The following is a 22,816-nucleotide window of genomic DNA, read 5'->3' on the forward strand; positions in this document are numbered from 1 at the left end:
GAGAATAAAAAAGAAAAGCATAGATGGGTGGTATTAAGGGAGAATAAGTCATTGTTACTAGCCAAATAAAGTTTAGTGCTCTGTTAAAATCTTTTGTTTAGAATTAGAGAAAACAACATGGACAAATCCACTCATGTTTAAGGACAAATGAAATAGAATCATGATGTATAACTGCATCTTTATTTGCTCACAATTCGTTGAAACTTTGTATTGGCTGTGGCTAGACTTCACTTGTTGCAATAAAGGAGGTATTTTGAGAGAACTGTGGCATCATAAGCACAAATAAAAAAATCCTTATCATTCCATCCTGTTTTATTTTATGTATGCATTTATTTATCTTTACATAAAGCATTTGTATTTCAGATCATTTTCTTAAAACATATTTCTTTATCCAGTCTATCATTGAGAGGCATTTGGGTTGGATCCAAGTCTTTGCTAGTGTGAACAGTGCCACAGTAAACATATATGTGCATGTGTCTTTATAATAGAATGATTTATAATGCTTCGGGTATATACCCAGTAATGGGATTGCTGGGTCAAATGGTATTTCTATTTCTAGATCCTTGAGGAATACTATGCAGTCATAAAAAGGATGAGTTCATGTCTTTTGCAGGGACATGGATGAAACTGAAAGCCATCAGTCTCAGCAAACTGACACAAGAACAGAAAACCAAACACTGCATGTTCTCACTCATAAGTGGGTGTTGAAAAATGAGAACACATGGACATAAGGAGGGGAACAACTCACACCAAGGCCTGGGGGTTTGGGGGCTAGGGGAGAAATAGCAGGGGTTGGGGGGATTGGGGAGGGATAGCATTAGGAGAAATACCTAACGTAGATGACAAGGCAATGGATGTAGTGAACAACCACCATGGCATGTGCAACAAACCCGCAGTGTAATAAACCTGCAGAAATAAAACCAAAAAAAGACATACTTTTGTACAAATCAAAACCATAATGAGATGCCATCTCATGCCACAATGGCAATTATTAAAAAGTCAAAAAACAACAGATGCTGGTGAGGCTGTGGAGAAATAGAAATGTTTTTACACTGTTGGTGGGAATGTAAATTAGTTGAACCATTGGAAAACAGAATGTGGCAATTCCTCATATATCTAGAACCGGAAATACCATGTGACCCAACAATGCCATTACAGGGTATATACCCAAAGGAATATAAATTATTTTGTTATAAAGATACATGCACATATATATTCAATGCAGCACTATTCCTAATAGCAAAAACATAAAATCAACCAAAATGCCTACTATTGCTTCACAATAGCAAAGACATGGAATCAACCGCCCATCAATGATAGACTGGATAAAGAAAATGTGGTACATATATACCATGGTATGCTATGCAACTACAGAAATGAACAAGATCATGTTCTTTGCAGGAACATAGAGGGAGCTGGAAGCCATCATCCTCAGCAAACTAATGCACGAACAAAACCAAACACTGCATGTTCTCACTTATAAGTGGTAGCTGAACAATGAGAACACAGGGACATGTGGTCAGTGCAGGGAACAACATACACTGGGGCTTGTTGGAGAGGTGGAGGGAGAGAGAGCATCAGGAAAAATAGGTAATGGGGGGTGGGCTTACTTCCCAGGTGACATGTTGATCTATGCAGCAAACCATCATGGCACATGTTTACCTAAGTAATAAATCTGCAAACCGTGCATATGTACCCGGGAACTTAAAATAAAAGTTGGATTAAAAAAAAGATATTTCTAGACATTTAATGATCTGGTCAAGGGTGTGAACATTTTAATATATTTTGCTATTTACTGTAAAATTGCTTTTAGTAAAATCCAGCACCAATAGACAACGTTGAATACACAAAATGACATTAAAAAATTTTTGATGTCTTATTTTACTTGAACGTTTTTCAAATGAACATTATCAAATACATTGAACATTTTATGTTATTTTACTAATTGTATGCCAATTTTAAAAAATGACTTCATATTTTTGCCCAGCGAATTAATGTTTTCCCTGTCAAACATTCTTATATTACTTTTTTTTAGTTTTTGTGGTTTCATGGTAGTTACATGTATGTATGGGGTATATTAGATATTTTTATACAAGCATTCAATGCATAATAAGCACATCAGTGTAAATGGGGTATATTACCTCAAGCATTTATCCTTTTTTTGTGTTACAAATAAACCAGTATATACTCTTTTAGTTATTTTTAAACACAAGAAACTGTAGTCACCTTGTTACACTTTCAGATACTAGACCTTATTCTAACTATATTTTTGTACCCATTAGCCATTCACCCTCCCACTTCACAACTACAATATTAGTTTTGACTTGCATTTCTCTGATGATCAGTTACGTTGAGTACCTTTTCATATGCCTGTTTGTCATTTGTATTTTTCTGAGACATGTCTATTCATTTTGCCCATTGTTTGATCAGATGATTGGATTTTTTCCTTTTCAATTGGTTTGAGCTTCTTGTATATTCTGATAATTAATCCCTTGTCAGATGGATAGTTTGAAAATGTTTTCTCACATTCTATGGGTTTTTCTTCACTTTGTTGTTTCCTTTGCTGTGCAGAAGCTAACTTGATGTGATACCAATTGTCCGTTTTTCCTTTGGTTACCTGTGCTTGTGGGATATTACTCAACAAATCATTGCCCAGTCCAATGCCCTGGACAATTTTTGGACAATTTCCCCAATGTTTTCTTGTAGTAGTTTCATAGTTTGAGGTCTTAGATTTAAGTCTTTGATCCATTTTGATTTGATTTTTTTGTATATGATGAGAGCTAGAGGCCTACTTTCATTCTTCTGCATATGGACATCCAGTTTTTCCAGAATTGTTTATTGAAAAGACTCTCGTTTCCCCGGTGTGTGTTCTTGGCACCTTTGTTGATGAGTTCACTGTAGTTGTATAGACTTATTTCTGAAATCTCTATTGTGTTCCATTGGTCTATGTGTCTGTTTTTATGACAGTACCATGCTGTTTTGATTGCTGTAACTCAGTACTATAATCTAAAATCAGGTAATGTGATTCCTCCAACTTTGTTCCTTTTGCTCAAGATAGCTTTTGTTATTCTGAGTCTTTTGTGGTTCTATATAAATTTTATCTTTTAAAAAATAATTTGTGAAGAATGTCATTGGTATTTTGGTAAAGATTGCATTGAATCTGTAGATTGTGTGAGAGGAAGATATCTTTGGGCCCAAAATTTATTAAAAAAAACAAACAAACACTTAAGCTGGAAACTTCTTAAGGCAATCCTGCCTCTCATTCTAAGTATCCTTCCGCTCACTGAAATAGATGCATATCTGACTGTCTCCTATGGAAAGTTTAATCAGAAACTCAAAAGAATGTAACCATTTGTCTCTCATTGGTGACCTGGAAGCTCGCTCCCCATACCAAGTCTTCCTGCCTTCACTTCAAGTTGTCCTGCCTTTCCAGACTGAACCAATATATTTCATATATATATAAATTGATGTCTCAAGTCTCCCTAAAGTGTATAAAACCAAGCTGTGCCCAACTACCTTGACACAGGTTGTCAGAACTACCTGAGGCTGTGTCATGGGTAGGTCCTCAACCTTGGCAAAAATAAATTTTTTAAATGCACTGAGATCTGTCTCAGAGTTTCTGGGTTCACGACTGCTTTGGGTAGTATAGAAACTTTAATAATGTTAATTATTTCAATCCATGAACACAGAATTTTCTTTGGTGTCCTCTTCAATTTCTTTCTGCATGTTTTATAGTTTTGATTGTGGAGATATTTTACTTCTTCAATTAAGTTTATTCATAGGTATTTAATTTTATTTGTTGCTATTGTAAATGGGATTACTTTCTTGATTCTTTTTTCAGATTGCTTGGTGTTGGCATATAGAAATCCTATTGATGTTTTGCATGTTGATTTTTTTATCCTGCAACTTTGCTGAATTTGTTCATTGAGTTTAACAGGTTTTTTTTTTTTTTTTTTTTTTTTTTTTTGTGGAGTCTTTAGCTTTTTCCAGGTACAAGATCATATCATTTGAAAACAAGGATAATTTGACTTCTTCCTTTCCAATGTGAATGCCTTTTCTTTCTCTTGTCTTATTGCTCTAGCTAGGATTTTCTCCATCTTTTGCTTTAAATCAAGTTAATTTAAAATGCCTTGGTATTTGTTTGAATTTTTGTTCATAAGAGAATGATTCTTTAGATAGTAAATGTGTCTATTCTTTACCTTTCCTGGTAGAATATGTGGCTTCTCTAATCTACTAATATCACTTTACTATCCTCCATCTTTTCTAAGAAGTTACTAATTGAATAACATAGAAATTTGACAAAATGTGATTACCCTTTCCTCAGATCATCAATAAAGATGTTAAATAAAAGCCAACAATGAAATTTTAAGATAAATCAATAAACTTTTACTTTTTAATAGTTTTTTTTATGTTATTGGGGTACAGGTGGTATCTGGTTACATGAGTTCTTTAAACGTGATTTGTGAGATTTTGGTGAACCCATCACCCAAGCAGTATATACTACACCATATTTATAGTTTTTTATCCTTTCCCTCCCTCACTCTTCCCCCCAAGTCCATTGTATCATTCTTATGCCTTTGGATCCTCATAGCGTAGCTTTCACATATCAGTAAGAACATATGTTTGGTTTTCCATTCCTGTTACTTCACTTAGAATAATAGTCTCCAATCTCATCCAGGTCACTGTAAATACTGTCAATTTATTCCTTTTTATGGCTAAGTAGTATTCCACTATATATACACACACACACACACACACACACACACACACATAGTGTATGTACATATACACACCCTATATATACACACACTACACATACACACACACGTACAGTCACAGTCCTCACCCAGCTCCCATGCAAACTGAAGGGCAGGTCTCACTCCCACTGTGCCCCAATAGCCCCGAGTCCGTTTCCAGGTGGAGAGCTATACCGGCTTGAAAACCTGCCCCAGGCTACCTGCCTTCCACTGGTTGATTGATGGGCATTTGGGTTGGCTCCACGATTTTGCAATTGTGAACTGTGCTGCTGTAAACATACATGTACAAGTATCTTTTTTGTATGACTTCTTTTCCTCCGGGTAGCTGCACAGTAGTGGGATTGCTGGATCAAACGATAGTTCTACTTCTAGTTCTTTAAGGAATCTACATACTATTTTCCATACTGGCTGTACAAATTTACATTCCCAATAGGTGTAAAAATGTTCCCTGATCACCACATCCATGACTAAATCTACCGTTTTTTGATTTCTAGATTATGGCCATTCTTGTAAAAGTGAGGTGGTATCACATGGTTTTGATTTACATTTCCCTGATCATTAATATTGAGCATTTTTTTCATGTTTGTTGGCCATTTGTGTATCTTCATTTGAGAATTGTCTATTCATGTCCTTAACCCACTTTTTGATGAATTTGTTTGAATTCATTATAGATTCTGGATATTAGCCCTTTGCCAGATGTACAGATTTTGAAGATTTTCTCTTACTCTGAGTTATCTGTTTATTCTGCTTAATGTTCCTTTTGCCATGCAAAAGCTTTTTAATTAGGTCCTGACCGTTCATCTTTGTTTTTATTGCATCTGCTTTTAGGTTCTCGGTCATAAAATCCTTGCCTAAGCCAATAGCTAGAAGGGTTTTTCCAATGTTATCTTCTAGAATTTTTATAGTTTCAGGTCCTAGGTTTAAGTCCTTAATCCATGTTGAATTGACTTTTGTATAAGGTGAGAGATGAGCATCCAGTTTCATTCTTCTACATGTGGCTAGCCATTTATCCCAGCAGCATTTGTTGAGAAGGCATTCTTCCCCCACTTTGTTTGCTTTGTCAAAGATCAGTTGACTGTAAGTATTTGGGTCTATTTCTGGGTTCTGTATTCTATTCCACTGGTCTATGTGCCTATTTTTGTACTAGTACCACGCTGTCTTGGTGACTATGGCCTTATAGTCTAGTTTGAAATCAGGTAATGTGATGCCTCCTGATTTGTTCTTTTGGCTTAGTCTTGCTTTGGTTATGCGGGTTTTTTTGGTGTCCCATGAGTTTTAGAATTGTTTTTTCTAATTCTGTGAAGAGTGAGGGTGGTATTCTGATGGGAATTCTTGTCTCTCTCTGGGTCTAGCCACCCAGTGAGTCTACCTGGCTCCAGGCTGGTACTGGAGGTTGTCTGCACACAGTCCTGTCATGTGAACTGAATATAAATCTATCTGCCATGGATACCAGTGCCTGTTCCAGTGAAGGTGGCCAAGCAGTGCAATGGTCTCTGTGTGGGTTCTTAGCTTTGGTAGTTTAATGCTCTATTTTTCTGCTGGGAGGTGGAACTTTCCAGAAAGCATCAGCTATAGTAGTATGGGGAGGAACTGGTGGTAAGTGGGCCCTACAGCTCCCAAGATTATATGCCTTTTGTCATCCACTACCAGAGTGGGTAGGGAAGGACCATCCGTTGGGGCTGGCGCTAGGTGTGTTTGAGCTCAGACCCTCCTTGGGATGCTCTTGCTGCAGCTGCTGTGGGGAATAGGGGTGAGATTCCCAGTTCATTGGAGTTGTGTTCCCAGGATTATGGTTGCCTGTTAAGCCATGCAGGTTGTCAGAATAAGTGGGAGAAAGCTGGCAGTCACAGGCCTCACCCAACTCTCACGCAAACCAAAGGGCAGGTCTCATTCCCACTGTTTCGCCCCAACAACCCCCAATCTGTTTCCAGGCGGAGAGCTATACTGGCTTGAAAACCTGCCCCAGGCTACCTGCCTTCCAGCTACAAAAGAAAAGAGCTTGATTCTTCCCCTACTGCCAAGTTTGCACATCAGATTTGGATTTGTGCTCTCTCCTGGGTTCTGGTCAGGAGGCTTCTCACCCCATTCAAATTATCACAAAGTTCAGATAGAGATTTCCTGCTCCCTGTGTAGTTTTACCCCCTGCTCCTCTCCCATTGGATACCTGTGGAGCTAGGGAGGAATGGCCTGCTGGAGACCCAGTGAGCTCCCAAGGCCTTCCTTTACCCCTGTATTTCACTTGGCTCTGCAAATTGACTCAGCTCCAGGTAAAGTCAGAAACTTCTCTGGCAAATGGACCTTCATCTTCTCCAGTGGAGGCATGCGTTTGGGAGGGGAGGGTCTTCCTTTCCCACTTCTGTAGTTGGGGTACCAAGTTTTGGAGGGTGCATCCTAGGTCCTGCAGGAGCAGTCCACTTCCTTGAGAGGGTCTGTGGGTCCTCTCAAGATTGCTGGTTTGTTCTTGCAATCATCTGGAGATAAAAGTTGCAATGTGAGACCCCACCTGCTGATCTGTCTGGAGCTGCAATCTTGTCCTGCCTCCCGTCAGTCATGATCTCAATTTTTAAATTATGGCCATTCTTGCAGGAGTGAGGTACTATCTCCTTGTGGTTTGAATTTGCATTTTCCTGATAATTAGTGATGTTGAGCATTTTTTTCACGTTTGTGAGCCATTTCTGTGTATCTTCTTTTGACGATTGTCTATTCATGTCCTTTGCCCACATTTTTTTTCTTTTTTTTGATGGGAATCTCATTCTGTTGCCCAGGCTGGAGTGCAGTGGCACGATCTTGGCTCACTACAACTTCTGCCTTACAGGGTTAAGCAATTCCTGTGCCTCAGCCTCTAGGGAGCTGTGATTACAAGCACGTGCCACTGCACCCATTCTTTTATTTTGTATTTTTAGTAGAGATGGGGTTTCACCATGTTGTCCAGGCTGGACCCTTAATGCCTGATCTCAAGTGATCTACCTGCCTCAGTCTCCCAAAGTGCTGAGATTACAGTTGTGAGCTACTGTGCCCAACTTCTTTGCCCACTTTCAGATGGGATTATTTGTTCACTTTTTGCTGATTTGTTCGAATTATTGTAGATTCTGGATATTAGTCCTTTGTTGGATGCACAGTTTGGGAATATTTTCTCCCACTCTGGGTTATCAGTTTACTCTGCTGATTATTTCTTTTGCTGTGCAGAAACTTTTTACTTTAGTTACTTCCCATTTATTTATTTTTGACTTTGCTGGATTTGCTTTTGGGTTCCTAGTCATAAGTTCTTTGGATTTGCTTTTGGGTTCTTACTCAAATTCTTTGCCTAAGCTAATATCTAGAAGAATTTTTCTGATGTTATCTTCTAGAATTTTTATGGTTTGAGGTCTTAGATCTAAGTCTTTTACTTAATAATTTTAAAAATTTCAAAAAAAAAAAATAAACAAAAACAAAACAAAACAAAAAAAGTCCAGGACCAGATGGATTCACAGCCAAGTTCTATCAGATATCCAAAAAAACACTTGACAGCAATCTTACTGAATCTATTTCAAAAGAAAGAGATATCCTCCCTAAATCATTCTATGAAGCCAGTATCACCCTAATACCAAAACCAGAAAAGGACATAACTAAAAACAAAACTATAGACCAGTATCCCTGATGAACATTGGTGGAAAAATCCACAAAAAAGCACTAGCTAATGAATACAACAGCATATCAAAAAGCTAGTACATTGTGATCAAGTGGTTTTATACCAGGAATTCAGGGATGGTTTAACATATTCAAGTAAATAAATGTGATACATCACATAAACAGAATTTAAAACTTATATGGTTTATTGTTAACATTTAAGTCTCTGGTATGTTTTAATTTGTTCTGGTGTATAGTACAATGGATTCAATTTTGCTCTGTTAGAGATGTAATCATCTACTTACTCTCCAGCACTTAAGAAAAAGTCCATCTTGTCTCCATTGAGACAAGATGCCATTGAATCTATTTTTAAGTTTACTATTAGTCTACCTGTTCATGCTCTAATAATATAGAACTATACAGAGGGTACTATAATATGTTTTAATATTAGATAATAATTTTACCTTAGGCTCTAATTTTCATGATATATTTTTATATTTCTTACCTGTTTCCATTTTTCTTTTTGGCTCTTGTTGCTTGTCATAATCAACTTATCCTACTCTGGAAAAAGGTATGAGGATATTTTTGCAGTGAATACATTTCATTTATAAATTAATTTAGGAAGAACTGACATAGTATTAAGCTTTCCTATCCCAAACAGGGTGTATGTAATTCTAGTTGTTCAGGTTTGTTTTTCTTTCAGGAGTATTTTATAATTATCTTCAAATAGGTGTTAGGTATGTACTGTTAAATTATGCCTAGGTCTTTTGTTATTACTAATACTAGGTTTACTACTGTCAATGGAGTCTTTGCCTCCATTTTATCTTTGTTAGGTTATCGTATGTATGTATAGGGACAAATAATTTATCTATGTTTACTGAATCGTTATTTCTGTAGTGTTTTTCATAAATGCTTTGAGGTTTTCCAGGTATTTAATAATCATACTTTCTGCATCTGGGTGAGTGAGCCCATACTTGTTCCAGAGCCCCAGACTCACCATGGTCTCTCCTGCACCTGAGCATATGTTGCATGAGAGGATTTCAAGAAATGTGAATTGACCTTCTGTTCCCACCTGTCTTCCTAACTGCAACATCCCCTATTCTTTTTCTAATTTACTCCTTCAAATGTCACTTCCTCAGAATGGTCTTTAATAATGTATAAGCAAGCATTCACTCAAGTTTATCAGTTAAAAGTAAGTCTTCCTCCTCAAACCCCATGGCCCAGGAGTTTGTCATCTTTCCTGTTCTTTTCTCAACAGAATCATGTCCCAGCATGTACCACAGTACTTGGCACTTAGGAGGTACTCAGAAAATTAATGAGTTGAATGAGAGAAACAGAAATCTGGTTCTAGTTTTAGTAGCTACGAGTTGCGTGAAATTGAGTCTGTGTCTTGATGTTCCCAAATCCTAAACCTCTCATTTAAAATGTAGGTAACATTGTATGAGGACATTTTTAAACAAGCTCATGAAATGAAAGTGGTGCTTTAGAAATGATCTCAGCTCCCAAAGCTATGGTACACTCAGTACAGCTGACACTCAGTAGTTGCTGGTTGAATTGAATTTGATTTGGCTCATTTAGATAAAGTTTCTTGGCTAGAGTAAAATCACTCTAACAGTTATTCATTTGAAGACTTTTGTTAGTTTATGTCTTAGGGGCTTACAAGTGGTTCCACCATATTCTGATACTTTCTTCATCACCAAGCGTGAAACAATGCCAGTCAGAACTACATGTCACATGCTTTAAAGAGTGATCTGATAGGTCTTTATTTGCCAGCTGAATTCCTTCTCATAAAGCTCTGTTGTGGGTTGAAATGTGACATTAGAGTGTCTTTCTAAGGCTTCCCACACCTACTAGCAATGTGTTAGCAAATGGCCTATTTATAAAAATCATCTGCAAAATCCACACAAATACAGCAGAAGCAGACAGAATAGAATGATGGTGCTCTTTTTAGCAGACAATGGAACATTTCCTATTTTTAGTTTACAAACACCCACTCTAAATAGCTAGCATGTCAAATTACATACGTGTCCATGTACACAATTACCAACAATTCAAGTTCTTCCATATTTATAACCTATGTCATTGCTCATGTTATATTTTACCTGCATGGAAGGACAGCGGAAAGGAGAGCAACTTGTGATTCTCTTGGCAGAGTTATAAGCAACACTCAATCTTAATGTCCTCCACTAAACAAGTAGCTCAAATGGTGGAAACTCCATTTTTGTAAACATTTTTCCTAATGTGTTGATGGTGTTTACACAACCCAAGGCAGAATCTTTCAACTTTGCCTTTTCAAAGCATACCCATGCTTGAACAACAGCAGGTGGACTCTGGATAGCATACAACTCAGTACCACCAAAAGGGAAAGCGAGTTTGTATTTCCTATTTGAGAATGTGGCCTTAGAGATGATGCTGGTATACAAGCCCTTTTCCTGGCTTTTTTTCCCCCTTAGAAGCCAAACCTCTCAGGTGTGATGACATAGCAAGTAAACCAACAGGCTCAGGCTAATGTGAATCAAGGCACCTGTCCAACACTTTGGCCCTCGAGAAAGAAATATTGAGACGTATTCACAGAATATGAATGGTATGCTCTTCTCTTGTGCCTGATTTACAAAGTTAAGCTGTCAGCAGACTGAGCAGAGTGATTTATTGCAAGCTGTGATGACTGCCATATCTGTTTGTATTAGAACATGGGTAACTCCTAAACAAGTTGTTCTTGGTTTTCAATACAAGAAGAAATGTAGCTTATGTATTTGAAGAAAGACCATCTTGCAAGAGCAGTGTTAAAAAAAATCCATTTCAATCCATAAACATAAGGTATTGAATTTCTGAATCACCCATGGCTTTAGCTAGCTTTGCAGATGTCGTGAAAGAGTTCTCCTAGCATCTTGGAACTGAATTGTGCCTTCCATTTTCTGGAGGAGTAGGGAAACCAGGCAGGTTAATGCCTTTCCTGATGTCCCAGAGGAGGTCAGTGCCTGAACCATGATTTACAGCTTGACTTCCTAACTTAGAGGAAATTCTTACAAAAATCAAACTATTTTTATGATACGGAAACATTGGAGAACTTCAGGAACAGTGTCCTGCAAGGTAATGAAGAGAATCTGAAGTTAATTCCAGGGTCAATAGTGATATTTTCAGTAAAAAAGGATGCTGAGCTTAGCTTTTCACTATTGCTGATGCAGAGAGTGGAAATGCAAACAGTGCCTGCCAACTGTTTCTTGCTGACTCAGGAAGTTCTGAGATCAACTACTTTCATTTGCCTTCCTTCAGATCCTCTATGTTTAGAAACAAGACCTTCAGTGACACTGCTTACACCCAGGAGCAGTGTGAGTGCTATCAAATATTCCACCTCCAGAGAATAATGGATAGGGCATCCCCACTTGCCCTTCAGTCCCTTTGTCAATAATTGGTGCCTCCCACTGCAGGAGGCTGCAATTCCATAGAAGGGGGCCGTGGAATCTACTGGCATTCACACTTTGGCCACAGAGTGCCAGTGCACAGGCCCCATTTTGAACTGGTGTAGGGAGCAACATGGGGAGCCAGACGGCCAAGCACAGGGAGGCCTTTGTTCTCTGGGTTGCTAGTTCAGTGTGCCCTCCTTTCTGTTGTCCTTGCTAACCTCTTCTCTCCCAGTTTCTCCTCATACTCCTTCCTCTCTTCACATTCTCTACTTCCCCTTCCACCATGCCTTTAAGGCTCACATTTCCCTGGTGCTGCTTTTCCAAGGTAAACTCATCCTGGCTCCCATATGAGCATGCTGCTGGGTGCTTCAGGGTATCTCCATGTGCTTTTGTCCTACATGGTGCTCTCAAGCAGAAACTTGCCTGTAAGATTGAAAATAAATATGAACACACATGCTATGGAGAAAAAAAGCTTTGAATATGTTTAAAAAACCTTAGTCAAGTAAAATTTAATGGATTTTATTTGGCAAGGAATAATTCACGAATAAGACAGCACTCAGAACTGGGAGAGGTTCAGAGAGCTCTACCCAGCAGCATGAGCATAAGCCTTTTATAGGCTGTACACAGAAACAAAGTAGAAAAGCCACCTGCTTGGCTATAGCTAGACATTTGCCTTACTTGTGCATGGTGGGATGAATTTGCTGCCTGTGACTGGCTGAAATCTGGCTATTTGTTACAAAAAATATGCCACTAAGTTAGCTTATGTCCTCAATCAGATTGTAGGTTGTAAGTAGGAACTCAAAGTATGAAGATAGTCTCAGGCTAATGCCCTCCTGCTTTTCTTAAAAAATATATAACTTACATGTGTTATCAGTGTTCATCCCTGTGTATTTCTTCTCCAGCATTCTTCTTAAAGGTAAATTTTATTGCCGCGCGTGGTGGCTCACACCTGTAATCCCAGCACCTTGGGAGGCAGAGGTGGGCAGATTACCTGAGGTCAGAAGTTTGAGATCAGTGTTGCCAACATGGTGAAATCCTGTCTCTAATAAAAATACAAATATTAGCTGGGCAAGGTGGCGCATGCCTGTAATCCCAGCTGCTCAGGAGGCTTAGGCAGGAGAATCTCTTGAACCTGGTAGGCAGAGGTTGCATTGAGCCAAGATCACACTATTGCATTCCAGCCTGGGCAACAAGAGTGAAATTCCGTCTCAAAAAAAAAAAAAAGGATTGCATTGTATCATTTTCAGCTTAAGACACTCATCAGTATCCTCTCATAGCAATCAGAATAAAATCCAAATCCCTTATCATATCCATAGGTCCTCTGAGATCAGACCACGTACTCTGCAGCCCAACCTGGGTACCAGTCCCTTGCTCACTACACTCCACCTCATTCTCCCCCTTGGTTTCAACAAACACTCAAATCTTAATCCAGCCACACAATTTTACAAATGCTGTTTGTACTGTCTGAACAATTATGTGCTTGACTCCTTCATTTCATTTACTTAAATATTAATTCTTAGGTGAGGCTCATCATCTCACCCAAAGCTCTTCTCTATGCCTTTTGCTACTTTCATAATACATCCTTTGTGATAACTTGTATCTATTTTAATTATCTCTTTACTTATTTTTGTATGTTTCCCCTGTGAAAAGGCAAAGCTTATATTTGTTTTATTACAGTAATACCCACCTTTAGAAGAATGTTTGGCACATAATGGGACATAGGGAATATTTGTTGAATAAATAAGTTGCAATAGTCACTAACTTTTGGATATGAGTTGTGCAGTAGTGACTTTAAAACACTTGATATATGTGTTGTTTTCCCAGATATCTCCAATTGCTAGTTTTTATTCAAATGGTTTTATAAAGCTCACATAGATCATCCTTGAAAATGCAAATTTCTTGGAATTTTGAGACAACAGGCTTAAGGAGGGATTCTTGAGCCTAAATTTTTAACAAGCTTCCAAAGTAAATCTTATGTGCAGGAAGTTTGACTACAATTTCTTATAAATTTTATTATGAAATTTTGAAAAATAATTTGATAGGTGATCAATTGCTAGCACCATTTCTGGAAGCCAACACTTGGGACATATTGGGATCTAACTGTGCCTATCAAGTAATTTTTGCCCTGAATGTAGAAAATGGAATGAGCTCTGCTTGTCTGGGGTGCACCTATAGCAGCTGCGGAACAGTGAGGGATGCTACCAGTTTTTCTGCTATCTTTGTCCCAGGATGATGCCTGCCAAATGTCAGTCTTTTGGATATAGAGAGGTCAGGGAGCTGCTTGAGGAGACAGTCTGTACTTTATAGGAGCTCAACTGCTGAGCTGTGAGCTCTGTTGTTCATTCAGGGCTGTCAGGCTGCTATGTTTGATTATGCTGCAACAGAGCTCATTAAAAAAACCCTTTTTTTCTCAAATGCTGTCTTGGGGGGGTTTGGGCTTTATTTTTGGATGTCCGTTGAGGTGTCCTGCCCAGGTAGGGGGCAGTCTAGTCACTGTTTGCCTGCCAAGGCTCCGCCCTGCTGTTGTGTGGTTCGCCCTGTTGCTGCAGTCTCTGCTCCTCTGCTGTGGTCTCAACCACAAGCTATGCCCTGCGGCGGAGTCTCTCTGTTGAAGTGGGTTGCCTGGGCAATGGCAGGCTGTGTCAGCAGTGGGCGTGTATCTCAGTATGGGCGGGTTGCCTCGGCGACGGCAGGCTGCGTCAGCAGTGGGCGTGTATCTCAGTAGGGGCGGGTTGCCTCGGCAATGGCAGGCTGCGTCAGCAGTGGGCGTGTATCTCAATAGGGGCGGGTTGCGTCGGTAATGGTGGACGCCCCTCCCCCACAGAGAGTCTCAGAAACCGTCTGCATGAGGAGCGTCTGGAATCGCGGTTTTGTCCGTCCCACTGGGCTACCCCAAATGCTGTGTCCCTGCAATCCCCTGGGCTGGCCCACTGTCCAAGTCCCGCTCAGTCTCAAGTCCAGCCCTCTCAAGTCTCAGGTTGCCGGTTCAACAAGGCACCCGGACAAGCGTGCCCTGTGGGGAGCACTGGATAAGGCCGGCCACCGCCACCCCGGCTGCCGGCTTTGCCAGGCAGTACCTCTGCCTGGCGTCCTGCGTCTCCTTTATTCTTGAAAATCTCCCCGTTCTGTGGGCAACAAAGATCAGTCTGGAAATGCAGCTCTGACTCACCTCTCTGCAGATTCAACGAGAGTTTCAATCCTGGGTTGTTCTCACAGCGCCATCTTGAGGGCCTGGAGAAAACCTCAGCAGTCGTACAGCGAAGGGGCTAGACTGGTAGAAGGAAAACCATGTAACAGAAATACTTCATCATCAACAATCTGGGTGTCCACTCAGAGACCCAATCGAAAAGTCAGGAACTACGCAGACGACAAGTGGATAAATCCACAAAGATGGGAAGAAACCAGCGCAAAAAAAAGGAAAACACCCGAAACCAGAACACCTCGCCTCCTAGAAAGGACCAAAACTCCTCACCAGCAAGGGAACAAAGCTGGACGGAGAATGACTGTGACGAAATGACGGAATTAGACTTCAGAAGGTAGATAATGAGAAACTTTTGTGAGCTAAAAGAACATGTATTAAATCAATGCCAAGAAACTAAGGAACTTGAAAAAAGATATGAAAAAAGATTTGAGGAAATGATAACAAGAATGGATAACTTAGAGAGGAATATGAAAGAATTAAAGGAGCTGAAAAACACAATACGAGAACTTCGCGAAGCATGCACAAGTTTCAAGAGCCGAATTGACCAAGCAGAAGAATATCTGAAGTCGAAGATCAACTCAATGAAATAAAACGAGAAACCAAGATTAGAAAAAAAAGCGCAAAAAGGAATGAACAAACTCTCCAAGAAATGTGGGACTATGTGAAAAGACTTAACCTACGTTTGATAGGCGTACCAGAATGTGAGGAAGAGAATGAATCCAAGCTGGAAAATACTCTTCAGGACATGGTCCAGGAAAATTTCCCCCACCTAGAAAGACAGGCAAACATTCAAATGCAGGAAATACAGAGAACACCACAAAGATATTCCACAAGAAGAGCAACCCCAAGGCACATAATCGTCAGATTCAACAAGGTTGAAATAAAGGAGAGAATACTAAGGGCAGCCAGAGAGAAAGGTCGGGTCACCCACAAGGGGAAGCCCATCAGATTCACAGCAGATCTCTCGGCAGAAACACTACAAGCCAGAAGAGAGTGGGGGCCAATATTCAACATTCTTAAAGAAAAGAACTTTCAACCCAGAATTTCATATCCAGCCAAACTGAGCTTCAGAAGTGACAGAAAAATAAAATCCTTTGCGAACAAGCAAGTACTCAGAGATTTTGTCACCACCAGGCCTGCTTTACAAGAGCTCCTAAAAGAGGCACTACACATAGAAAGGAACAACCAGTACCAGCCATTCCAAAATCACACTAAATGCTAAAGAGCATCAACATAATGAATAATCTACAACAACTAACGAGCAAAACAGCAACTTGGCATCAAAATGGCAGTATCAAATTCACACATAACAATACTAACCCTAAATGTAAATGGACTAAATGCACCAATCAAAAGACACAGATTGGCAAATTGGATAAAAATCCAAAACCCATCAGTGTGCTGTATCCAGGAAACCCATCTCACATGCAAGGATACACAAAGGCTCAAAATAAAGGGATGCAGAAAGATTTATCAAGCAAATGGTGAGCAAAAAAAAGCAGGAGTTGCAATTCTCATCTCTGATAAAATAGACTTTAAAGCAACAAAGATCAAAAGAGACAAAGAAGGCCATTACATAATGGGAAAAGGATCGATACAACAAGACGAGCTAACGATCCTGAACATATATAGACCCAATGCAGGAGCACCCAGATACATAAGGCAAGTTCTTAATGACTTACAAAGAGACTTAGACTCCCACACAATAATAGTGGGAGACTTTAACACTCCACTGTCAATATTAGACAGATCAACCAGACAGAAAATCAACAAGGATATCCAGGGCTTGAACTCAGACCTGGAGCAAGCAAACCTGATAGACATTTACAGAACTCTCCACCCCAAATCCACAGAATATACATTCTTCTCAGCACCACATCACACCTACTCTAAAATTGACCACATAATTGGAAGTAAAGCACTGCTCAGCAAATGCAAAACAACTGAAATCATAAAAAACAGCCTCTCAGACCATAATGCAATCAAGTAAGAACTCAGAATTCACAAACCAACCCAGAACCGCCAGCTTCATGGAAACTGAACAACTGGCTCTGGAATGTTGACTGGGTGAACAATGAAATGAAGACAGAAATAAAGAAGTTCTTCGAAACCAATGAGAACGAAGATACAACATGCTAGAATCTCTGGGACACATTTAAAGCAGTCTCTAGAGGAAAGTATATAGCAATAAGTGCCCATATGAGGAGAATGGAGAGATCCAAAATTGACACCCTATCATCAAAATTGGAAGAGCTAGAGGAGCAAGATCAAAAAAACTCAAAACCCATCAGAAGACAATAAATAACTAAGATCAGAGCTGAACTGAATGAGATTGAGACACAAAAAACCCTTCAAAAAAATCAATAAATCCAAGAGCTGGTTTTTTGAAAAGATCAACAAAATAGACAAACCACTAGCCAGATTGATTAAAAAGAAAAGAGAGAACAACCAAATAGATGCAATAAAAAATGATAAAGGGGAAATCACCACAGATTCCACAGAAATTCAAACCATCATCAGAGAATATTACAAACAACTCTATGCACATAAACTAGTAAACCTGGAAGAAATGGATAAATTCCTGGACTCCTGTGTCCTCCCAAGCCTAAACCAGGAGGAAGCTGAAACTATGAATAGACTGATAACAAGGTCAGAAGTCGAGGCAGCAATTAAGAGCCTACCACACAAAAAAAGCCCAGGTCCAGATGGGTTCACAGCCGAATTCTACCAGACACACAAAGAGGAGCTGGTACCATTCCTTCTAAAATTATTCGAAATAATCCAAAAAGAGGGAATCCTTCCCAAATCATTTTACGAGACCAACATCATCCGGATACCAAAACCCGGCAGAGACCCAACAAGAAAAGAAAACTTCAGGCCAATATCCATGATGAACATAGATGCAAAAATCTTCAATAAAATATTGGCAAGCCGATTGCAACAGCAAATCAAAAAACTTATTCATCAGATCAAATAGGATTCATCCCGGGGATGCAAGGCTGTTTCAACATACGAAAATCTATCAACGTAATTCACCACATAAACAGAACCAAAAACAAAAACCACATTATCTGAATTGATGCAGAGAAGGCATTTGACAAAATTCAACAGCCCTTTATGATAAAAACCCTCAATAAATTCAGTATCGATGGAACGTATCTCAAAGTAATAAAAGCTATTTATGACAAACCAACAGCCAATATCATACTTAATGGGCAAAAACTGGAAGCATTCCCTTTGAAATCTGGCACTAGACAAGGATGCCCTCCTTTCACCACTCCTATTCAATATAGTACTGGAAGTTCTAGCCAGAGCAATCAGGCAAGAAAAAGAAATCAAGGGTATTCAAATAGGAAAGGTGGAAGCCAAATTGTCTCTATTTGCAGACGACATGATAGTATACCTAGAAGACCCCATCGCCTCAGCCAAAAAACTCCTGAAACTGATAAGCAACTTCAGCGAAGTCTCAGGATATAAAATCAATGTGCAAAAATCACAAGCATTCATCTACACCAATAACAGGCTTAAAGAAAGCCAAATCAAGAACGAACTGCCATTCACAATTGCTACAAAAAGAATAAAATACCTTGGAATACAACTCAGAAGGAACGTAAGGGACCTCTTCAAGGAGAACTACAAACCACTGCTCAACGAAGTCAGAGAGGACACAAACAGATGGAGAAACATTCCATGTTCATGGTTAGGAAGAATTAATATCGTGAAAATGGCTATACTGCCCAAAGTAATTTACAGAATCAACGCTATCCCCATCAAGCTACCATTGACTTTCTTCACAGAACTGGAAAAAACCACCATGAACTTCATATGGAACCAAAAGAGAGCCCGCATAGCCAAGTCAATTCTAAGCAAAAAGAACACAGCGGGGGGCATCACACTACCAGATTTCAAACTATACTACAAGGCTACAGTAATCAAAACAGCATGGTACTGGTACCAAAACAGGGATATAGACCAATGGAAGAAAACAGAGGCACCGGAGGCAACACAACATATCTACAACCATACAATCTTTGATAAACCTGACAAAAACAAGCAATGGGGAAAGGATTCCCTGTTTAACAAATTGTGTTGCGAAACTGGCTAGCCATGTGCAGAAAGCAGAAACTGGACCCCTTCCTGACACCTTACACTAAAATTAACTTCAGATGGATTAAAGACTTAAACACAAGACCTGGCACGATAAAAACCCTAGAAGGAAATCTAGGCAAAACTATCCAGGACATAGGAGTAGGCAAGGACTTCATGAACAAAACACCAAAAGCATTGGCAACAAAAGCCAAAATAGACAAATGGGACCTAATTAAACTCCACAGCTTCTGCACAGCCAAAGAAACAGTCACTAGAGTGAATCGGCAACCAATAGAATGGGAAAAAATTTTTGCAGTTTACCCATCTGACAAAGGGTTGATATCCAGAATTTACAAAGAACTCAAACAGATTTACAGGAAAAAAACAAACAAGCCCATTCAAAAGTGGGCAAAGGATATGAACAGACACTTTACGAAAGAAGACATATATGAGTCCAACAATCATATGTAGAAATGCTCATCGTCACTGGTCATCAGAGAGATGCAAATCAAAACCACATTGAGATACCATCTCACGCCAGTTAGAATGGTGATCATTAAAAAATCTGGAGACAACAGATGCTGGAGAGGATGTGGAGAAAAAGGAACACTTTTACACTGTTGGTGGGAGTGTAAATTAGTTCAACCATTGTGGAAGACAGTGTGGCGATCCCTCAAGGCTTTAGAAATAGAAATTCCATTTGACCCAGCAATCCCATTACTGGGTATATATCCAAAAGACTAAATCGCTTTACTATAAGGACACATGTACACGAATGTTCATTGCAGCACTGTTTACAATAGCAAAGACCTGGAATCAACCCAAATGCCCATTGATAATAGACTGGATTGCAAAAATATGGCACATATACACCATGGAATATTATGCAGCAATCAGAAATGATGAGTTTGTGTCATTTGTAGGGACATGGATGAATCTGGAGAACATCATCCTCAGCAAACTGACACAAAAACAGAAAATGAAACACCGCATATTCTCACTCGTAGGCGGGTGATGAAAAATGAGAACACATGGACACAGGGAGGGGAGTACTAAACACTGAGGTCTATTGGGGGGGAAAGGGGAGGGCCAGTGGAAGGGGTGGTGGGGAGGGATAACCTGGGGAGAAATGCCAAATGTGGGTGAAGGGGAGAAAGGAAGCAAAACACACTGCCATGTGTGTACCTACGCAACTGTCTTGCATGCTCTGCTCATGTATCCCAAAACCTAAAATGCAATAAAAAATAAAAAAATAAAAAAAATGGAATGAGCTACACGAAGAGCATGCTTTCATGTTATAGAGTGCTTTCATGTTATCTACCTTGCCCATGATTACCCAACTCATTCCAAGTCCTCAGTGAAGAGTTGAAATCTTTATATATTATCCCTTTCAATTCAGAAATACTGCTGATATAAAGAAAAACTCACTCCTGCAAGAACTAGTGTTATATAAGTATAGTTGGTTGTATTCTGTAAGAGCTAACTTATCCACATCAAAAGGAAGTCATGATCCTCATTCTCCAAAAACTGTTCACATGCACTAAAATCAAAGGTTATATTTGCATTCTGAATACAATTACTTGATTTTGTAAGCAGATGAGTTTAATGTAATAATGCATGATAAAATATGTATTTTAAACATACATGATACCTAATAGGTGTATGTTGAGTTGTACTAAAATCTATTTCTACCCCCAGAACACTGCTGATACCAAATGTGTGGGGATTTGGGGTTTGGAGTGCAGTGGTGCAATCTTGCCTCACTGCAATCTCCACCTCCTGGGTTCAAGTGATTCTCATGTCTCAGTCTCCTGAGTAGCTGGGATTACAGGTGCCCACCGTAATGCCCAGCTAATTTTTGTATTTTTTGTAGAGGCGGGGTTTCACATGCTAGCCAGGCTAGTCTAGAACTTTTGGCCTCAAGTGATCCACCTGCTTTGGCCTCCCGAAGTGTTGGAATTACTGGTGTGAACCACCATGCCTGGCATGGTGGATTTTTCTTTCCCCCATTCACCATCAAACCAACAACCAATTCTCTGTCTGGACAACAACTGGTGTTCTGCAATTTAATTCAATTCTGACACCACCTGGAGTTAGCATGAGAACCGACAAAGTGAGAGCTGAGACCCACAAGGCTACCCCACCACTTCGGATGCCAGTTGCAAGTCCCAGACCCCATTGGGACTTCTGATTGACCAGCTATAAATTCAGGCAGTTCCCATAATTCCCTCCTCAGTTTTAATCATCAGTTATGATGGCTCACAGAACTCAGGGAAATACTTTACTTACATATATTGGCTTATTAGAAAAAATGTTATGAAGGATACTGATCAACAGCTGGATAATAAAGTTCATACAGTGAGTTCTGGAATAATCTGTCCTGTGGCTAGGCAGTATTACCTGCCCAGAAACTCTCTGGACTGCATCATTTAGGGGCTTTGATGGAGATTTCATCACATATGCATGGTTTATTATTAACTTAATCTCCATCCTCTCTCCCCTATCCAGAGTTTGGGGAGAGTGGAGCTGGAAGTTCTACGTTTCTAATCAAGGTTTAAGTCTTTCTAGTAACCAGATTTTATTCTAAAGCTATCCAGAAGTCCACCAAGAGTCACCTCATTAGAACAAAGGCCGCTCCTATCACCAAGGAAATTCCAAGGGATTTAGAAGCTCTGAGTACTATCCTGTCACCCCCACTGCTTAGGAAATGACAGGGTGTCTTTGTCAGGAAATGGGGACAAAGACTAAATATTATGCCACAGGTTGCCAGAAGACCATTCTAGATCCCAAAGGTAAGTAATATTGGATTACAAATTAATTATTAACTCTAGACAGATCCTTAGGGCTAATTCTTGTCGGTCTAATTCTCTCATTTTACAGATGAGGAACTCAGGCTAAAGACCATGTCGTGAGTTGCCAAAGAGATGGCACAGAGTTGGCCACATGCCTGTAATGAGGGAAGCACTTGCTTCAATATCCAAGCCAGGTACATTCGATATGCACTGACACTGAGGCTTCAGGGTTTAAAGGGAATGTCACATTTTGTCTAGCTGAGCTCTGGGCTGGCCAAAGTCAGCATTTCAATTTAGCCCAGGGCTTTCTTGTTTCTCAAGCCTTAATATTGCTAGAATTTTTTTTTAATGCTGTATAAATTGTTTTCTTTGGCTCTATCTCAAACTCAGTAGTTGGAAAAAATAGTTCTCCCACTCATTTAATTAGAAAAGTCCAGAACATGTACCCAAAGAAATTAGATTTCATCTTCGGTTAAAATCTCGCTGAATGCTGCTTGCCTTTTTAAACACATAAGTAACAGCTCTTTATTAAACAGAAACAATTATATCAATTCCTTTCTTCTAATTCCCTCTCATTCCCTTCAGCTTGACCTTAAAATAATTTTACATATAATAGCCCAAGAAGATCTGTGTTTAAAGGAAAGCAACAAATTTTACAAACTTAACAGTGTGATAGTGGTGGGAATGTATAATAATTGCAGAAATATTACAGGTATTACCATTCTGACTTACTAAGTAACCAAGTGCTTACTTGGTGTGCTGGAGACATCCACCATGTCCCCCAAATGTGAGCTCCTCGATGACAGTTTGAGTCATAAAGTGTGGTTTTATTGTCTAGCTTGTGTTTGAGAATGTGAATATATAATTCCAGTGCAAACATTCTCAACCTTGTACCTGTTTATTTTAGGAAACAGCATGGCAGGCTGCAACTCCGAGTTAATTGCAACAAACAAATGACAGATTGTT

At 39.5% G+C, this 22,816-nt stretch overlaps 1 long non-coding RNA gene across 2 annotated transcripts in view; it reads right to left on the reverse strand.

The window, feature by feature from the left end:
* The window catches only part of LOC108593784 (uncharacterized), a 162,199-nt gene extending 141,864 nt beyond the window's left edge, over nt 1–20,335 (reverse strand). The window contains exons 1-3 of one of the 2 annotated variants that reach the window (XR_013523226.1): nt 15,665–20,335; nt 14,937–15,038; nt 12,630–12,731 (exon numbers count right to left, since the gene is read on the reverse strand). This is a non-coding gene — a long non-coding RNA (uncharacterized LOC108593784). Of the gene's footprint in view, nt 1–12,629; nt 12,759–14,936; nt 15,039–15,664 lie in introns of both variants that reach the window. The other variant, XR_013523225.1, reaches the window with a different exon arrangement.
* Nucleotides 20,336–22,816: the final 2,481 nt, after the last annotated feature.

This window comes from Callithrix jacchus, chromosome 10 (genome assembly GCF_049354715.1).
Source record: "Callithrix jacchus isolate 240 chromosome 10, calJac240_pri, whole genome shotgun sequence".
Classification (NCBI taxonomy): Eukaryota; Metazoa; Chordata; class Mammalia; order Primates; family Cebidae; genus Callithrix; species Callithrix jacchus.